At 40.7% G+C, this 21,584-nt stretch overlaps 1 protein-coding gene and 1 non-coding gene across 3 annotated transcripts in view; one reads left to right on the plus strand and one right to left on the minus strand.

Moving 5' to 3' along the window:
• Nucleotides 1-21,584, plus strand: part of LOC143997335 (uncharacterized) — a 585,170-nt gene that overhangs the window by 43,394 nt on the left and 520,192 nt on the right. The gene's annotated exons all lie outside the window — the stretch shown is intronic.
• Nucleotides 16,457-16,584, minus strand: LOC143999844 (small nucleolar RNA SNORA68). Its single transcript, XR_013278165.1, has one exon. It is a non-coding gene; the product is annotated as a small nucleolar RNA SNORA68 (small nucleolar RNA).

Below are 21,584 nucleotides of genomic sequence, written 5' to 3' on the forward strand. Positions count from 1 at the left end.
GTGTGTGTGTCTCCATCCATCCATCCCTGTGTGTGTGTATCCATCCATCCGTGTGTGTGTGTGTGTGTGTGTGTGTGTGTGTGTGTGTCCAGCCTACCTGTGTCCCGAGCCTTTGTCCCGAGCCTCCGTCCCGTGCCTTGCCTCCTTGCCTCCGTCCCGTGCCGTGCCTTGCCGCCGTGCCTTGCCTCCGTCCCGTCCCGTCCCGTGCCGTGCCTTGCCTTGCCTCCGTCCCGTGCCCTCTTCGTCGGCGCCTCGGCGGCCATTGTAAAATTCAAAAGCTGCGCCGCCGTCTTCGCCTGTGATAGGCGGAACACTGAATTTCCCAGCAGCCTGTGTTCCGCCTATCACGGACATCGTATCATCCTCGTCCGTAGTACGAGGATGATACGATGTCCGTGATAGGCGGAACACAGGCTGCTGGGAAATTCAGTGTTCCGCCTATCACAGGCGAAGGCGGAGCCGGAGGCGCGGCTTTTGAATTATAGAATGGCCGCTGTCTGTCTGCTCGACACGCTGATCGAGCGGGCAGACAGCGATGACTCGAGTATAAGCCGAGGGGGGCACTTTCAGCCTCAAAAAAGAGGCTGAAAATCTCGGCTTATACTCGAGTATATACGGTACTTCAACATTTAGCAGTTTGCCCACCATTGAGTAGAATCTCCATGATATGCATTATTGAGGTTACTATGGTATGCATAGGAAGTATACATTCATATGAGACTGACTGACTATAAGAAGGTACTTGCAAATTACAGTGCAGATCAAAGAGAATCATATTAGTTCCATCACATTTCTAGATTCCTCTTGAGTTTTTAAAATGCATTTAAATCCCAAATGTCTCCTTCATAAATTCATGTTTTTTAGCAAAAGAGCTTGTAGGTAAGCTTGTGGATTTTTAGATGATTTAACCTTTTGTCTGTCTGCATTTGATTTCCCGTTAGAGATCATCTCCACCCAAAATGGATGTCTGATTTGACTGCAGGGCAACAGGCTCTTATTACCCAGCAGATTCACTGCTGTCTACAACATGGGTGGGGAACACCCCTCCTGTACCCGCTACAGCTGTGTACAAATGTCACTAGCAAGTTCTTCCTTTGCTATAGGGGTTAAATAAAGTAACCACCAAGCATGTGGGGGACACAGGCATCTAACACTCCTGAAATGTTGAATGCCAATTATTTGGAAGGAGCCATGGGCCACTGGAGAGGTGTGTGTGTGTGTGTGTGTGTGTGTGTGTGTGACAGCTCTTCTCTGGCAGGGAACTGGCATTATTGGATTATTTATTTAAGACACTTTATAGTTACTAAACTGGATACTAACAACAAACTGCAATAATAATTCTCAGAGGACTTATTTAGGCTTTTAAGTTTTTAGGCTGCATTCACACCTGAGCATTTCAGCTCATAAAACGCCCAACAAGTAAAATCCCATTAATTTAAATGACCCTTGTTCACATATGAGCGTTTTGTAGCCTGAAGCGAAATGCCTGAAGCTCAAAGTACATGAGCTTCTTTTTAGGCAGATTACAGGCATTTTTCTACTTTTTACATTGGTGACCTTTTGACCTGTGTAAAATCGCGGCAAAAACGCTGTAAAAATGTGATTTTTGGCCTAAAAACGAAAACGCTGAGGTGTGATTGCAGCCATAAAGGTAACTATATTCAGAAAGGACTTTCAGAAAACTTTGCTTACTGAAAAGACTTGTTGGCTGATATACTAATGCATAGTAAATATAACAAGCCACAGCAGTCAAACATTCTTTATCGGAGTATGGATTTGAATTTTCTGGAAAGCTGTTAAAGTGAATGCTTCTCCGTCAAATTATTTAAAATACAGAGTATTGCACTTTTACATGTTTCCGAGGTATTGCAGCATACTTCTTGCTTGTATTGCTGAAGCTCACAGTTAAAAACAAAAACGCCAGCTACCCACAACATTTTACTGATTTTCTGTACTGATATAGCATCAATATGTGGCAAAACCTACAGAATACATTGAACTAGCCACATCAGCCACTGCTACCTAAAGAATTTAAAGTTTAATATCCTTACCACATTTATACAGATACAATTACTATACTGTGTAGGGCAGTTGGTCATATGTTTAAAAAAATAAAAATACAGTGTAATAAAGTGTTTTTAGAGTGTGGCGGAAACCCATGCAAACACGAGAGAATATTCAACGACATGCTAATATTGTCCCTGATAATATTATAATTTATATAATATTGTCCCTCAAGATTTAGACCCCTTTCATACTGGGGCATTTTGCAGGTGCTGTAGCGTTAAAAATGGTGCCTGCAAACCACCCTAAAAAATCTGCTCTATTCCATTGCTAAAAATACCTCCACTTTACCGCTGATGCCGGTGGCGGCACAGTGTGAAAGGGGTCTAAGTGTTTCATGCACTGTGACTCTTTTTATGATTTTTATTTTCACTGGAAACCTCCCTTTCATGTAAATTTTCAATGATGTTCCTATAAAGAATATATTAGAAAAAGTAGGGTGAAAGCTTACATTACATAAGGTCCAGTTGTCCTTGAAATTACTTTTAAACAATGTTTACAATGGGAGCATGTTTATATTTTGGGGTTGTATACCTAAAGCAGATCTCCCCTCCTCTACACGAACAGAGCTGTGTTTTATTATTTTTTTTTTTTTTTTTCATAAACTTTTTACTCCCTCCTTTTACCCCTCTATGCATATCAATTGCCTAGGCGAATGTCATGCATAGTGCCTCCTGTGATATGCATGTCACATGTCCCCGGAGGAATAGCTTTTCATTCATTAAAGGAGGGGATGGTCACGTCATTGGGAGGCCCGCTGGCTGGACCCAGAAGAGCCAGCAGCCTCCTGAAGACGTCACGCACCAAACATGGCAGTGCAGGACCGAGAGGTGGAAGAAGAGAAGAAGATCTTAGCAGGACAATACTGGAGTGACTATCTGACTTGTGCAGAAGACACCTATCGGTAAGCAGGGGTTTAAAACAAAAGGAAAGAAAAGGGGGAGAGGGTGAAGATCCGCTTTTAACCCACTTTAAACTTTTTTTTATTAATTTTTTCATAAACATCACCAGCATCATTTCCTTTAGTCTACATTCAGACATAGTTTTCACACTTTTAATTAACCTTGTGTCCATGATGTCTAACTTTTAAAAACGTAGTTCCCTGTTCTGGATAAAAATGCATTGGGAAAGCCTTACTGAAGATTGGAAAAGAGATGAGAACAGGAATATGACTCCGGTTTGTGGCTTGTGGTTATAAAAACTGCAAGTAATTGTCCTGTGGCTTGAATGTCTGACATTGCTTTCATAGACGATATACTAGCACATCTGACAAGAAAAGCACCACTCCATATACTATCTGAAGGTTAAAAACAAATTTGAATAATAATAAAAAAAAAAATCTACAAGTTTAATATGCCTGCTTCAATGATCTTTAATTGTCTACCATCTACAACTAAAGGGTAAGTCCATCAAAAGCTGAAAACGCATTACTAGGCAGATGCTATTCTGTAGTTGTCCTTCACTTCTTTATCATTTTTATGCAAGTCTTTTGGTTTGTTGCCTTTTGTGACCTAAAAAGGAGAATATAATGTTTGATATAGTTTTTACTACAATGAAAATATTGCATATTTTCAATGAACACTTATTCTGCCCATACAGGGCAAATCAACTGTGTTTCTACAAAGGAATCTGCTGACCCCCTTAAACTCGCCTTGCCTGTGCTCCCTCACAGTTCCTTGCTCCTTCACAGCCAGCACCAAGTCTTAAGCCTCATACACACAATGCGATTATCGGATGACTAACCATCGGTGTGTGTGTGTGGTGTGTGTTTTTTTTTTTTTTTTTTTTTTTTTTTTTTTTTTTGGAAGCTTGTCTCATATCGAAAGTGAAGAGGTTACTCAACTTATGAAAATTCTCACATGACAGAATACAACTTCGGAAGTGATGTCATACGTTGAATTGTTCTGTAATGTATTCTTTTGTTTTTGAGCTCTTTTTTTTTTTTTCGGACGAAAACTGTACTTATTAAATGAACGAATGTACATTAACATTTTTATTGTATGCACCTTCAGTTTTTGATGTCCGAAAAGTTGGATTCGGCTGTCAAAAGCACTACACTAACGATCAGATAATCAGCCGATCACTGGTTGTACAAAATTCTACTTACAATTTTCTCATTGTGTGTACGGGCCTTAAAGCTGGGTATACACAAATCAAAATTCAGCCAGTTTAGCAGAAACCAGCCAAATTTCGATCTGTGCATGGCCCTTCCTCTTCGACAGTGCTGAGGCTTTAGCAATGTGACCATCACAGGGGAACAAGATGACAGTGTTTTTGTTTCTATTAATAATGTTTTGATGTAAATTTCATATGGGCATATATTGCTGCATTAAAACAAATGATATCCTTTTTAAATCTACGTTATGTATAGAAACACGGTTTTTAGAACAATAAAGCCCATTCTTAGTTAATTTTAAAGTGTTACTAAACCCAGGACCCTGCATTCATAAAACATGGAAATGCAATGATTTTAGTAAATATAAATGGCTAAATACCTTTTCTCATCAGCAGTATATAGCAGTCTTGTGACGTCTGTGTCCGGCCCAGCACTAGTTAAAGCTTGGAGGAGGAGTTTACATTCTGCTCTGACTGTCCTATGAGGATGCATGGACCCTAACCCTCTTCCTGGACAGTGCTGATTGGCCCTGTGTCAGTCACATGCACCCTCCAAAAAAAAACAAAAAAAAAATACTCAATTAGAACAAGATTCTAACCATATAAGGGCAGGCTTAATGTAGCTAAGTTGATTGGTCAAGTTGGGTGCACCTAGCCTGCTTTATTTTACATGCAATTATTGCAAGTGGCTGTTATAGCCACTAGCAGTAATCACTGTCTTCTCCCGCCACCCCCCCTGCCGGGGGACACAATAGCTTGGCAGGAGGGATTCCCCTGTCAACACTAAGCTCCATCCATGGCATCCATGGATATATATATTATATATTCTCTCTTATCTCTAATAATCACACAGGTTCAATTTTCCCACCGCTGTCAAAAGCAGACTTTAGCTAAGGAGATTTAAAGGGGGAGCAACACTCTCCCGCTCCCTCTCTTGGTACTTGTATAGTTTTGGAATTTTTTACCTTATGTACTTTATTCCACCCAGACTCTAGCCCCTTGATCTGTTAATTTCCACTAGTCACCTCAGGAGGCTTTACTGGGTACGCCTTGTGCTCTGTTTGCACCAGGACTTGGGTAAGCAGCCCTATACTTTCATTAATCTTCTCCCCTCTCCTATTCAATTGTATTATCTATATAACCCCCTCATATATTTTTGACTATTCTGTCATTGATCTTATGTCTACTTACAGATATGTTTCCTGATGAAGTAGTTTATCCCGCAAAACTAGTCTAAGTAAAATTTATTTTATATTCTATTTGTACATTTTTTTACACTGTACCAAGATAGTCCATTTGCTTCTGGTGAACCTTGGTTGGGGACCAGGCTCCCAAACCCCTATTCTATAAAAAAAAGAGGAGGAGTAACCGAAAGAGAAAATGTGAAGGGGGAAGCTGGGGAAACCAGGGGAGGGGGTTGACGCAAATTGTATCCTGCCTAGCCATTCTCTATAAATTCTGCTTTAGATTTAACATAAACTTTGCAGTATAAGGGCCTACTTTAACAATCTCTATTTAACCACTTCAGCCCTGGAAGATTTTACCCCCTTCCTGACCAGAGCACTTTTTGCGATTCGGCACTGTGTCGCTTTAACTGAGAATTGCGCGCTTGTGCGACGTGGCTCCCAAACAAAATTGACATTTTTTTTTCCCCTGCAAATAGAGCTTTCTTTTGGTGACATTTGATCACCCTGCGGTTTTTATCTTTTGTGCTATAAAAAAAAGAGTGACAATTTTGAAAAAAAAAGCATTATTTTTTTACATTTTGCTGTAATAATTTTCCCCCAAAAATATATATAAAAAAATTATTTTTTCCTCAGTTTAGGCTGATACGTATTCTTCTACATATTTTTGGTAAAAAAAAAATCACAATAAGCATTTATTGATTGGTTGGCGCAAAAGTTATAGCGTTTACAAAATAGGGGATAGTTTTATGGCATTTTTATTCATTTAATTATTATTATTATTTTTTTTACTAGATCAACAATTTTTATTGTGACTGCGACATTATGGCAGACACAGCTGACATTTTTGGGACCATTGTCATTTATAAAGCAATCAGTGCTATACAAATGCACTGATTCCTGTGTAAATGACACTGGCGGTGAAGGGGTTAACCACTAGGGGGCAGTGTATGGGACCCGCAACCCGACTCACGGAGGATGGGTATCCCCGCCAGCGACACACTCGCTGGCCACCTCTTAAAGGGCCATGTACAGGTATGTTAGTTTGCCTGTACGAGCTCTTCTGCCAACATATTGGCGTGAGGCGGTCGGCAAGCGGTTAACAACATATCAATTCAGGCAGTTCCTTGCACTACATAGTTGGTAAATCTAAATGAGTTTGAATAGTCAGATTTTATTGTGCATGGCTAAAAATAATTAAAGGGGAGGTCCACCCTAAAATGGACCTCCGCTCATCAGAATCCCCCCCCCCCTCCGGCGCCACAATTGGCACCTTTCAGGGGGGAGGGGGGTGCAGTTACCTGGATAATCCAGGTAACTGCACCCACTTCCGGGATAGCTGTCTGCGGAAAGGGGCGTAGATTACGCCCCTTTCCGCAACTGCCCGCCCCTTTGCCCCGCTGCCTGCTGGGAAACACACAGTTCCCAGAGGCAGCGGGGACCATCCGGATTGCGCCGCGCGGCTCGCGCATGCGCAGTAGGGAACCGGGAAATGAAGCCGAAAGGCTCCATTTCCTGATTCCACATACCCAAGATGGCGGCGGCAGCACCCGAGTGTCGATCTAGAGATCGGCTTCGGGTGCCGACATCGCGGGCGTGCTGGACAGGTAAGTTTTACCATTTTAAAAGTCAGCAGCTGCAGTATTTGTAGCTGCTGACTTTAAAAAAAAAAAAAAAACGCGGAGTCCCGGCGGACTCCCGGCGGACTCCCACTTTAAGAGACTGTTCTTTGCCTTTGACCCCCCCGGATTCTTCTTGCATTTTGTTGTGAGAGAAGAGAATCTCACTGTCTCTAACATGAAGAAGGGACAACCCCCTTCTCCTAGGAAGCAATGTTCGGACTAGTGAAGTAGTAGTCTGCCGGAAAGCATAGAGAAAATCCTAGCATGTGCTCTGAACAATCACTGTTTATTTCTAAAGTAAAGATTTGACACACAAACAAACCCACAAAAAATAAACAGTATTAACTTGTAAACTGTCAAAATATTTAAATTCCTGAAATAAAACAATGGGATCTCCTATACATGGAATGTATGTGAATGTTTACATACCTCGGGTCCTCCTTCATTATGGTCAACGAAAAAAATAAATTTTATTTTATATTTTATATATATATATATATATATATATATATATATATATATATATAAACATTTTTTTTTTTTTTTGGAAAATGTAAAATATTGTGTATTCATATTTTTTGATTCTTGTTGTCAGTCAAAACTATTTTACAGTGAACAGTAGCTAAATGTTGAAAGAGGTGTCAACAGATGATCCATTATAGGACAGCATAGTCTAAAGTTTTAATTTGATAAAGCCAGGTTGGCTGCTTTTGTTGTGCTCTGGAAATTCTTTGTCTTGTGTTGAATATTTATTTGTAAACCAAAGTATCGATCTGTAGTGCTACCCCTGCAGGAACCACTTACATTTTTGTGCCCAGGTCTCCCACTGATTAATCCACAACCAGTTACACAGTATTTTCACACAGCCAGATGCACACACTCTTCCGCTCGTTATCTCCAATAACCAGTCTAGGGGATGCGGTTTTCTATTTTATTTGGAGAACTTGGTTAGGAGATGGGATTAAGTAGGATACTCCAAATTAACTATTCACAAGAGATGATAACTTTCTCAATAGAACTGTGTAGCAGACTGTCAGTAGCACTATGCAGCAAGCTGTGCAGAATAAACCAAATCACTTTTGTAGCAGAAGGAATCTAATGGACGTTGCTTCTTCAAGACACTAACCAGTGTCCCCTTTAGCTTACACCCAGTATGCTGACTTTTAGCACTGAGAGGGGAATTTTAGCAGTCTCTAGGTTCCCGGGAGGGGGTTGTGTACTCACAAGGCCATGGCCACAGGTCCTCTTCCTCCGTGGACATCCTCCCTCAGTCATCATGCAAGAGAACCCTGGGTTGAAGCTTCAGCGTTGCAGGCCCTCAGGTCGACCAACTAAGGCCACATGGCAGACTATGCTGGCGAGAGGCAGCAGCCCCCATCTCACCTGGACCTCTCTCTCCAGAGGAAGACTGGACGCCGAGCCCATCTGTTCTTTAGAGTTATATACAGGTACCCAGCATGCCCTGGGGCGCTCCGCCTTCTAAGTGGCCAGGGCAGTACTGGCATCCATGCTCTCATCAGCCAGGTTTCCACCAACTGTCCAATATACTCCATAGCTATTGGATCAGTGTGAAACATCAAGAAAGCATAAGCAGCACCAGAACACACTGCGTAGCCCTCGCCAAACAATCACAGCTCTCTGTTAAGCAGACAGCACATACATTTGCCTAACTGTCTCCCTGTTAAGCAGAGAAATCAAAAACTACATATACTCACTATAGCAAGTAGGAGGGTGCTACATGCAGTATCTATCTATCTATCTTTTAAAGAATGCATCTACTGAGTAGGAAACAATTTAAATGGATGTCCTCCTTTTAAATAGGAGGATTATGCCCCGTACGCACGAGCGGAATTTCCGTCTGAAAAAACTTGGATGGTTTTTCCGACTGAATTCCGCTCAAGCTTGGCTTGCATACACGCGGTCACACAAACGTTCTCTGAACTTTCAACCACCAAGAACGCAGTAACGTACAACACTACGACAAGCCGAGAAAATGAAGTTCAATGCTTCCGAGCATGCGTCAAATTGTTTCCGAGCATGCGTAGGAATTTTGCACGTCAGACTTGGTACAGACGGAATTTCCGATCTGAACTTTTTCCAACCAAAAAATAGAGAAGCTGCTCTCAATATTTTTTTGGCTGGAATTTCGCCAGCAAAAGTCAGATGGAGCATACAGTGTCGCAATTTCCAACCAAAAGCTCTCATCGGACTTTTGCTGGTGGGATTTCCGCTTGTGTCTATGGGGCATTAGAGTTCAGTAATGACATTATGGGTTATAGCTAGCCCATTAAATGTGTGTATATTATAATCTGTAGTCAAAGTGCCTGTTAAACTTGACAGAAATGCAGTGTCCTTGTCACTTGTGAGATGAACATAAAGCATTATGCACTGTAGGCGCATTTTAGATGTGGTGTTTTTTTCTGCCAAAATGTCACTGCTCCTGAATGTGCCAGCAGTGGGGTTTTTTTCTGCATCGTGTACATGGGCACATAGGGTAAAATGCACCGTGTTTATAAGCAGGAAAAAAAAAAAAAGACACCAGACACCCCCAAGAGCAGGTTTTTCAAAATGTCCAGTGTTCATGAGGCCGTAAGCACAATATTATCCCCCCCATGTAATGGGAGATGAATGTAGGCAGAGATATTTGTGGTCCAGCCTGTGTGGAAACCGTTGCTTCCTTCATAGATACAGTGGAGTGGGTGTGGCCACCCTGGGCGGGGAAATGTTATTCGCTGGATTACCAGATAAAAATAACAGACAAAAGCCTGAAAAAGGAAAACAAATGCAGCCACCACATTTGAGGACTGGCATTCCGCAATGTATTACATTTTTGGGTATAGATGCACATTGACCTCAATATTTACTCTTGTATAACTGCGTGGGGGTGCTAACAGTTACTATTGGTAAAGATGTTATTTTTCTGAATCAAATGAAAATGGTAATCTGCTTGTAAAGTCAGCAATTTTGTTTTATCTTCCTTATAATCTTTATCAATGACACCAATCTTCTTTTCAAATTTTCACCTGCAATATCCATTTATCAAATCTTACCGTCTTTTTCCTCCCATGTTCTCTTTTTATCTATCTACCATATTTGTACAACACTTGCTTTGTAGCCTGAGAGAGAACATTATTTTATAGGAGCAATTTCAATAGCATGCAATATTTCTGATTAGATTTTAGTAAAAATAATCTCCTTGTAATAACATTTAAAGATTATTTGCCTCTACCTGTATTAATACTGCAATCATTTTAAGAGCATAAAGGCCACAGTTGTTGCGTCTTTAACTCTGTGTAAGCAGGATATTTACATGTGGATTGGGAACAAAATTAGAGTCTCTCAGAAAGATAAAATTACCCAGTAAATTGTCTATGAAGCTTGCAAATCTTTCCTGATTCTTGAGAAATACTTGTGCCTTGAAAAGCCATAATTTATGTTTTTTTCAGAATCTTGCCACTTCACATCAAGGGATATTTACCTCTCATTAGAAACCAGAATGTATTTCAGTACTGTTCAGAGGATTCTTAAAATAATGAAACAAAGGAAATTTGAAAATGGTGCCCATGGCAGCCAATGAAATGTAAACCTGTATGTGCAAATTACTAATTGAATATGGTGGTTCTGGCTATCACCCTTGTACTTCTATTAATTTTTATTTTTAAAATGTAGGATTTATTTCCCTTTCCATTATAAATGTTATTACATGTATACATTCATTAGTTTAGAAACTTCTGTTTTGAAGGGTACAGGTTAGGAGTTGTCAGACCTGTGGAGATAGCAGGGGACTAAACATAGCCTCACCTTTTTAAAGTAGTTCTAAACCTCAGACATTTAAAAATGAAGAAAGCATATCCCTCTACAGCAGGGGTAGTCAACTTTAACCACTTGCCGACCGGACCAAAGAAAGACGGCTACAGCGCGGTCTGCTTATTCTGGGTGGACGTCCATGGGATGTCCTCCCAGAATGTTGCTCTCGCGCACCCCCTGGGGTGTTCTCCCGCAAACATCCGTGACCATCAGGTCTGGAAGACCCGGCGCTTCACGGATCGTGGTAAATGGTCACTTGTAGTGACCGTTTACCATGTGATCACTTCGTCAAATGACAGAGCGATCACTTGTATACAAACCGGCATCCTCCCTCCCCTCTCTGTACCGATCTGTTCAATGTGAGGGGAGAGGGGGAGAGATCGTTTTTAGCAGCGCTGTGGGATCTGTAGTGCCCACAGCGCTGCTCTGTGCCCATACTGTGCAATACTCTGCAATAACGTGCAATACTCTGCAATAATGTGCAATACCCTGCCAATACTCGCCAATACATTTTAACAGAAACAGATTTTTTTGTTTTTATTTTTTAACCGAATTTTCCATATTTTGATAGGGCAAAAAATAAAAAAGCCAGCGGTGATTAAATACCACCAAAGGAAAGCTCTATTTGTATGAAAAAAGGACAAAAATTTCATATAGGTACAGTTTTGCATGACTGAGTAATTGTTATTTAAAATGTGAGAGCACCGAAAGCTGAAAATTGGTCTGGTTAGGAAGGTGGTTTAAGTGCCCAGTGGTCAAGTGGTTAAAGGAGAAGTCCAGCCTGGGCTCATTTGGCTGGGCTTCTCCTAAGGGTCACAGGAGTGTAATTTGTTTTGCACTCCTGTGACCGTTTTCAGCACAGATCAGTCCAGGCACTGCGTCATGCCAACTTTGGAAGTCTGGATTTGTCAGGTGCCTGGACCGACGGCTGTCTCAGCCTATCAGCGAGCCTCTGAGAGCCTGAGATGGCTGCTCCTAGCCCATCCACAGCTCAGCGCTCCAGTGAGCGTGGAGGAGCAGAGCAGGAGAGCTGCTGATTGACAGTCAGCAGCTCTCCTCTTGGGGAACCAAGAGAACCGAGCCATTGGCTATGTTCGGTGGCTTGGTTCTCGGTGTAGAAACACCAGGGGAACAGATGCTGCATTCACCTAGGTAAGTATGAATAGGGGAAAAAAGCCAAACTCCTACTTCTCCTTTGTTGTTCAGGTAGATCTCTACCTCTTTAAAAGAGAAGTCAAAGATCACTGAGCACAATGTCGCCTCCTCACACCTGATTTAAACCTCTAATTGCTGTACTACCGGGTGCAATAGTGTGCATTTCACAACATTTCTGAGTTTTAATCACTTGGCGAGGAGGGAAAATATGGCCTGTCAAACACACTTTGATAGCTTTTCAAAGGAGCAGCAGTGCCTATCAATAAGCCCTTAGTTGCATTCGGCAGTGGCACCCTTAGGGTGCAGTTGAGTAACGCTTTTACGACCCTCAACCCCTACCCCTTTTAGCTGCTGAGGTAGCAGCCAAAGGTGTACGTATGCTGCAGTAGGAATTTTGCCCCTGTTGCTTTTGGCTTCTGCCTGCCAATCGCGAACCATTCATGTATAGGGGACCACTCTGCAAGTGCACCGCAACTGTTCTTTGTGCTTTTTCATCTGCTATTAGCATGAACCACTTCTGATGAGTTTTCCAGACACCAAAAGAAGATAGGTGGCATGGTTGACAGCCTCCGCTCTATTGTGCTGTGTGGAGGGGGTGTCCCTTCCCTCTAATCAGCTTTCAGAGCTCTCTTCACTGAGCTCTGCAGAGTGTAACTTCAGCTCCCCACCCCCTTTTTATGACACCTCAGACAAGCTCTATATATTCTGGACTTTGAATGAATGTAGAGGAGGGAAAGCTGCAAATAAACAGGTAATTATGTAGGAAAATGTATATATTAACTGTACTGCCAGCTGGGAGCTACACAGCCCCTTCACAAAACATCCCCATGGCAGGCTGCTTGTATACAGTATATATTTTTTCATTCGTTTTCATGTTTATACATTTTAAAAGCCACGCATCATTGTAAATGGTGGCTTGTCTTTCTATCCCATGGGGATTCTACATGCATGTGCATGTATGACCCAGTCAGGAGACTTTTTGAGAGCAGACTGCTCCCAACAGGCCGATAGTGACATTCTGGGACAAATACAGAAGTGTCACATTTTGGTGGGCTGGGGATGCTAGGGAGGGATTTACTTATTTAGTAACTCCACAGATGTTCTTTAAGTGATAAGCAAAGTCTGCATTTTAAAATATTGAGTACATTAAAAAAAAACTAAATACTACTACATTTATCAAAATAAATGATTGGGCAGCTGTAAACTGTTTGCCAAACTATAGCGATAGTAAATGTGTACTAAATGTACAAGGGTTACTGTATTTTGTTTTATGCTTTAAATGAAAAGGGTATTTTTGGAGCCATAGAATCAAATTGGGCTTTACTTAAAGTGGAGTTCTAGGCAAAAACGCAACTATGTGTTAAATAAGAGAGGACCCCACCCCCACTCGTTTTTGGATATAGTGTGTGTGTGTGGTTTTTTTTTTTTTTTTTTTTTTTTTTTATGTCTTCCACTATACCTCACTGCTCTTTTGCATTGGCTCCAATCCAAGTAGTCAATGGTCGAGATCGGGAGATCTCGATCCATGCACGAGATTCGGAGGTGCGTGCTGAGTAGCCAGCATACACTTAATCCCGGAAGATAGACCTAGCAGGCTTCAGATACCCACAGTCAGGATGACCACGCTGTGTATAAGGAGAACAAAGTAAGAAAAAAAAGCTGCACGACTAACAAAAAGGGGACGCTTGAGAATAGCCAATTGTTAAACAACGAGCAGTGGCTGTCACAGGGATAATTTTAAATATGGAAACCATAAGTAAGTAACTTTTATGATGCAGTCTGCAACTGGCGTTTTAACATAAATTTAGGATCAACATTGTAATAAAACGATTATTTTTTCCATTTTCCTTGAAAGGATAACAGTGCTGTTTTTTCTATGGTTAAATTGCACAGAAGTGTCATCACCCAGTGCACACGATAGTCCAGGATGGTAGTTTTAAATGGAGTTTAACTAAACATCAAGCACATTAAACCTAATTCTCAATCCCAGCTAAAACTTGTTGCTGCCAATTTCATGTACGTGTGATGGCATTTAAAGGGATAAACCAGCTCAGTGCTATAATGCAAAGTACTGTACCCCCACCCATGGTTTCTGGGCTCCCTCCCTTCTCAGCAGAATATAACAGTCATTATTAGGATGGCCAGTGGGGACCACAGGGGAGAGATCACGTGCCCAATGTCTGCTCTATGCAGTGAACTCGGAAACCTCTGCTTTGAGAGCTTCCAGGTTCACAGCTTTTAAATGACATCGGGCTGTGCTGGGAATAACCAGATCACATATTTTCTCTACTCAATCTTTTAAGGAAAAGTGAAGGGAATTTATTAGGGGTCTGATAGACCCTTAATGCATAAAGAAGACATGTAACCTACACATTGCTGGTTTTTAAGCCCCCCTGCAAAAGCAGTACAGTGAAGTAAAAAAAAAAAAAAAAAGTTTAAAAAATGTATTTAAATCTAATATGATAAACTTAGGCAAAAAAAAAAAGGACCTCTGCGCATGCGCATACTATGGAAAGTGTGCATGTTGGTTATGTTGGTTATCATATCAAGTGTGTATACCAGAGTAAAAGGAAGAATTTTTTAGGGCCATCATTTATGCCACGTACACACGACCGGACTTTTTGACAGCAAAGGTCTGACGGAACGAGTCTGTCGGACAGTTCGATCATGTGTTGGCTCCATTGGACCTTTGCTTGCCAAAAATCCGGCGGACTTTAGAAATAGAACATGTTTTAAATTTTCCCACCTGAACTCCACCAGACCGAGAAATCCGTTCATGTGTATGCTAGTCCGACGGACAAAAAACGACGCTAGGGCAGCTATTGGCTACTGGCTATCAACTTCTTATTCTAGTCCGGTCGTACGTCATCACGTTCGAATCCATCAGACTTTGGAGTGATTGTGTGTGGCCAAGTCTGTTCATTCTGAAAGTCCGTTGGAACTCCGAGGAAAGACCGTCAGACCTAGTCCCTTAAAGTCCGGTCGTGTGTACGCGGCATTACACTTAACTCTAATTTAATGAGCTATAGAGGAGCATTAAATTGTCACCTATGTGAAATTTTAATGTCAAGTATGGCAGTTTTCACAATTTTGTGAATTCGTACAATTTTGGAGCTGACATATTTGGTATTGATTTACTCAACAATGTAATTTTTTTTATATTTTACTAAAGGAACGTGGAAATGGTATTGATTTTGTATGCGATAACATTTAAGTTTTTTTTAATGCATTTTTTTACTGAACACTTAAAGCGGTAGTAAACCCAGATTCAAAAAACACTTACATTCCCGGCATGCCGGGAATGCAAACTTTCACATTGGTTGTGCTCTCAACCAAACTTTCAAACCATCCAATGGCTGGTTTCATAACTGATCACATGTGCAGCATCGTGGCAGTTGAAGAATCATTAGAGGCCAAGATGGCAGCTTCCTTGACTGAAAACGATAGAAGGGTTTACTTCCACTTTAAGTTTTTAGTAATGGCCATTTGCAACTACCATTTATTTTTTTTGTTTCATAAGAAACTACCGAAATATTATTTTTATATATATATATATATATATATATATATATATATATATATATATATATTTTATTCTGCAGGTTCCATGTTTTCAGAATATTTATGATTTGGGTTCACAAGTATACCTCAAGCCAAAAATTTGCATTTACCATATGTGTTAAAACAAAAAAAAGAGTTACAGTGTATGTCAGACTGGGAAAAAAAAAGACATATGCCGTACATCCGTGCAATACATGTAGATCATGCAAATACAGACAAATACATGTTAATCTTTAACCACTTCAGCCCTGGAAGGCTTTACCCCCTTCCTGACCGGGCCATTTTTTGCGATACGGCACTGCGTTGTTTTAACTGACAATTGCTTGGTAGTGCGAAGCTGTACCCAAACAAAATTTATGTCCTTTTTTTTTTTTCCCCCACAATTCTTTTGGTGGTATTTGATCACCCCCGTGTTTTTTATCTTTTGCACTACAAACAAAAAAAGGTCAATTTTGGGAAAAAGTTTAACTTTTTTCTATAATAAATATACCAAATATAAAAAAAATGTATTTCTTCCTCAGTTTAGGCAAATGTATATTCTTCTACATATTTTTGTTAAAAATTGCAATAAGCGTATATTGATTGGTTTGCGCAAAAGTTATAGTGTCTACAAAATAGAGGCTGGATTTATGGCATTTTGATTTATTTTTTACTAGTAATGGTGGTTATCTGCGATTTTCATTGTGACTGCAACATTATGGCGGACAGATCAGACACTTTTGCTAAATGTGAAGCAAAAGAAAAACAAAAACTACAGAAAATTGTATACTGTGTATCCAGATTTAGTTTTAACCATTAGAGTAGCTTAGCAACTGTCATACCAGAGATCCACACAATGTTTCATTCAACTTTGAGAAGCATTAAAATACCAGTCAAGATAAAAGAAAATGAGTGTGTGGCAGCATTAACGCCACCTAAAAGTGACAATTCACAACAAAAATGAATTACAAGTGTAGAACCTTCAATTTCACTTTCATGGGCACATCAGCTCCAGAAAGGCGACAAAGTCCTGTTGCTGTGTGCACACCAGACAAGATTATTACACAGAATAATAATCTTTGGGTTTTGTGTCCAGATCGGACACTTTTGACACTTTTTTTTTTTTTTTTTTTTTTTTTTTTTTTTTTCGGACCATTGACATTTATACAGCGATCAGAGCTAAAAAAAAAAAAAAAAGCCACTGATTACTGTATAAATGTCACTGGCAGGGAAGGGTTTAACACTAGGGGCCAATCAATGGGTTAAATGTGTGTGTTCTAACTGTCAGGGGGGATGGAAATGCCTGGGGGAGGGAACTGATCAGTGTGTGTGTGTGTGTGTGTGTGTGTGTGTGTGTGTATGTATATGTGTACACACACACACACTAGGACCACATGATCTGTCTCCTCTCCCCTGCCAAAATGGACTCTGTCAGGAGTGATTGTGGGTTCCCAGTGGACATCGCGTCCGGTGGGCATGTGTACCAGCGCCTCAGTGACTTGACACGCGCGTTCCCTATACCACATTAAAGCGGCCGCCGCACAGCTACGGCAATTCATGCAGGGAACCATTCTGCAGCATTCAAACAACTGCTGGAGGTCGGCAAGAGGTTAAGAAATGCACTGTGCTGTAATTTGTGGCAATGAAGTCAGAATCATTCTTAATTGATCTCACTAAAGTCAAATCTGATTAGATGCTGAAAATCATGTGATTAGATGCGATGCACATTGTGTATCATCACTGCCCTTTGTGCTGCCTGTCTGGGTATCAAACAGTAGCATTCCTTATTTAGTCATCCTGCTAACGGCACATAAATGAAGTTGACTGTTTGAACTTACCTAGAGGTCACCTATTTAAAGCTCCACTCTCAGCAGAACACTCCATCAGGTCCTATCTATTCTGTAGCTTTTATTGGAAAAACATAATCCTTCAATCTTTACTTAGAAGATGAGTACACTGTAATCATAAAGGGATGGACATGGTCAGCAACAATACTCAGGCCGTGATGATGCTGAATAAGGGGCCCAAAGTGCCAAGAAAATAGCCCCTACACCTTTTCACCACCACCAGCAGCCTGAACTGTTGATACAAGGCAGGATGGATCCATGCTTTCATGTTATTTACGCCCTACCATGTTGCAGCTGAAATCGAGACTCCTCAGACCAGGCAACCTTTTTTTTACGATCTTCTATTGTCCAAATCCTTCAATCTTTACCCGGAAAGATCTCATAATCTTCCATGCCAGCTCTTTTAAGAGTACACAACCCTGTGAGGACACTTTTCATGACCATTTGCAAAATCCATGTCACTTGAAAATACTGGAGCTTTGCTAGAAGTACCCTCTTTGACAACAGTTCAGAAAACGTCAGAATTAGGTTGTGGTCTGTCTTGTGACTGCAGTTTCAGGTAAGAAATTGGGTCTTTAAAAAAAACAAAAAAATAAATTAATACATTTCTTTCAAAATAAAAACTAGATTTCTTAGAGAAGGGAGGAGCAGGAAAGAAAAATAGTTTTGGTATGCCTGATGTCAAGCTTTAGGATAATACTGCATGTGTCACTGTGTTATATTTTTTTACCTTTTTATTGGTTTATTGCTTTTTAATGTTGGAAGAAAAAGTCACGTCCCAGTTAAATCTTTGCTGTAATTTTCCTTTTTGTAACACACCTACGTTACATTAAGGTCATTTAATGAAAGGCACAATAAAAAAACGAGAAGAAAACACTGGTTTAGACATAATTATTTATAAAGTCTGCAAAATAGCTTCAAAACTTAATTTTGGATGGAGTTGCTGTAATTACTGGCCTAGTGGTCCAAGCAAATTATTATGTATAATGGAAAAACGTGTTTAAAGAAATGTGCAGGCTGTAATTAAATGATAGAGTTTCATAAATGCCTGTACTTTTCGTGTTGAGTAAGCAGGGCGTGTTGTACAAATATCTTTTTTACTTTCTCTTTTTTTTTTTTTTTTTTTGTTACTTGTGCTATATTTATGTGGTGTAAAAGCTTGTTAAAGGAAAACTGTTGTCTGTTGTGTGTTTGTTTATTTTTTTTCATGTGTGGATATAGTATAATATAAATGTTAGGTGTGTGTTGTGTGTTTTTTATTTTTTACATGCATGGCATTTCATGTGTAAAACACAACCTTGTCAAACAACCCAATTTAGCTTAAAATAAAGATGACTGACTGGCAAATGTTTTTGTAGATATAAAAAAAATATATAAATGCCTTTTTTCCCTTATTTGCAAGTTATCACATTTCCTCTGTTCTCAGCTGTATAAGAGAGCCCGGGGAAGGAGAAGCAGCAGTACCCTGAGCTTCCAGTGAATGGCTGTGCAGTGGGGGCATGTCAGGGGTAGGGGGGATGGGATCAGTGGCAAGGGTGGTGGGGTGAGTGGTAGTGGCTGGGGGAGTGAATGGGATGAGTGGAAGCGGTGGGGGGCATTGGATGAAATGAGTGACAGGAGTGGTGGGAGGATGGGATCAGTGGCGAGGGTGGTGGTTGGGGGGGAATGGGATGAGTGGTAGATGAAGGGAGATTGGCTGGCTGGGATGAGTGGCAGTGGCACGGATGGTGGTTGTGGGATGAGATCAGTGGCAGCAGTGGTCATGGTGGTGTTGGTGGATCAGTGGCAGTATTAATCATGGGGGTGTGGGTGGATCAGTGGCAGTAGTGGTCATGGTTGTGTGGGGGGGGGTGGATTAGTGGCAACAATGGTCGTGGTGGTGATGTGTGTGTGTGTGTGTGTGTGTGTGTGTGAAATCAGTTGCAGTGGTGGTGTGGGGGGTATCAGTGGCACTAGGGGTGGTGGTGTGGTGGGGGATGGGATCAGTGGCAGCAGTGGTCATGGTGATGTAGGTGGATCAGTGGCAGTAGTGGTCATGGTTGTGTGGGGAGTGGATTAGTGGCAGCAATGATCGTGATGGTGTGGGGATATCAGTGTGTGTGTGTGTGTGTGTGTGTGTGTGTGTGGTGGTGTGGAGGGTTATCTGTGGCAGGAGTGGTGTGGGGGGGAATCAGTGGCAGTAGTGGGGTGGGGGGAAAATCAGTAGCAGTGTTAATATGAGGGATGGGATCAGTGCCACTCACTTGCAGATCACTTGCTTCCCCCTCCTTGCTAGGTCTTTCTTGGGTGGGCAGAGAGGATGAGTGGGGCCTGTGCCCGTGCAGGAGGGCAGAGAGGATGGGCAAAGTGTGGGCAGAGTGGATGGGTGGAGTGGGCGGGGACTGTGTGCCTGTGACTGACCAGTGAGTGTACTATCTCATGGGCAGCGGCGGGCCCCCCTACAGTGGCGAAACTCAAGGGCCCAGTCGCAAGTGTGACTGCTGCGACCCTGGTAATGTTTCCACTGAATTGTATGCATTTTATGTAGGTGATTGTTTCCTTTTTAACCCTTTCAAAACATTGAGGTCTGGAAAGCAGTTAACCAGGTACACAATCCCGTTAACGTGCTTCGCTTTCAAAAGAAAACATAACTAATAGTTTCTGTAAAGATCACACGTCTTTCCAACATCTGTTTTGAGTCTACTGTGAAAACTGTGTCTCTGATCTCATGTGTTGAACTTCTGTATCTTTGCCACTGTCTATTTCCTGCGAAAAAACACACTGAACAATAATAGCTTTTGTTCTTAACCTTCCAACCACTGGAGCAGCTGAACAAATAACTTCCATGCTTTCATTTGAAATAATTTATTCCACGTCGATGTTTGCGCAAAGTCATTTCATTTATTGAATGTTTCATCATTTAAAAATCAAATTGTGGGATTGAAACTACTGAAAACTGCCATCTAATGGTTTCCTGATGCTTAACTCTCTTAGTAGAATTTTCTTGGAAATACATCATGCCGACTTGAACAGCACTACAGGAATAAAAAAAAAAGAAAAAAAAGTGTGCTCGACGCTTAGAAACTTTAATGTATTGTGCAAAAAAAACACAATTTAAACACTGTTTACTTTTTCTCTGTTTCCTTTCCTGTCAATGTTAATTATCACTGACATTCCATTTGCTTTATAGCTGTTGCCGCTGCCAGTTTTAGACAGGAATACCAACGTGGAGATTTGATTGTATTAAACTCTGAAGTTCTAAATGACATGCAGTTACAATTTCAGATTTTGAAATGCTGAAATAAAATAGGGATTAGTGGAATGATGGGCAATGATCTTTCCTTAGTTCTGCTTTTAGAGAAGCAGAAAGGAGCTGCCAACAACACGTTCACATTGGCCATTTTCACTGCCGCTATAGTTTGGTTTAATGGAAGTCTCTTCTTTTTGGGGGCTCTAAGCTGTTCGGACAGGGGGATGACTGTTTTACTGCTTGGTCTTGTAATTCAATGTGCTGCAAATCCATTTTAAGATCATTCATTTTAAATGCTTCTTAGGCTGGTTTTTAGAAAGGATTATTAAAAGTCAGTGATGCTACTTAAACATTGTATGGAAGGTGCTGGCTCTGCTCGATGTAAAGAGATCTATAAGGAAATGTCATGTGAATGCTACAAATGTGTAAATGGAGAAACATTTGGAGAACTGGTAAATATTCGCAACACATTAATGCTATGAGATTTTTTTTTTTCTAGTAGATTGCATATGTGATTAGCAAATGTTGCTGTGCCTTAATATAATTCACAAAGTGTCTGCAATTAAAATGGGCCTTTTAATAACTTTAGAAGTTTGCAGCAGCAATAAACTTCTTGCATGTCACAGAATATAGCAACATTGTACATATAAAAATATTATATATGTGTGTGTGTGTGTGTGTGTGTGTATATATATGTATATATATATATATATATATATATATATATATATATATATATATATATATATATATATATATATATAATTTTTTTTTTTTTATTATTATAATATATAAATTATTATATACCCTGTTTCCCTGAAAATAAGACCTACAAGGACCTTTTAACTAGGGCTTATTTGGGGGGTAGGACTTGTATTGCAGCCATTACCGACACTCACGCTAGGTCTTATTTTTGGGGAAACCGGGTATATAATATACAGTCATCGGCCACTATTAGTTACACCTTGCTAGTACCCGGTTGGGCCCGCTCTAGCCTTCAGAACTGCCTCAATTCTACAAG

Source organism: Lithobates pipiens, unplaced genomic scaffold, assembly GCF_037356315.1.
Source record: "Lithobates pipiens isolate NorthernLeopardFrog02 unplaced genomic scaffold, aLitPip1_a1.2 Scaffold_19, whole genome shotgun sequence".
Lineage (NCBI taxonomy): Eukaryota > Metazoa > Chordata > Amphibia > Anura > Ranidae > Lithobates > Lithobates pipiens.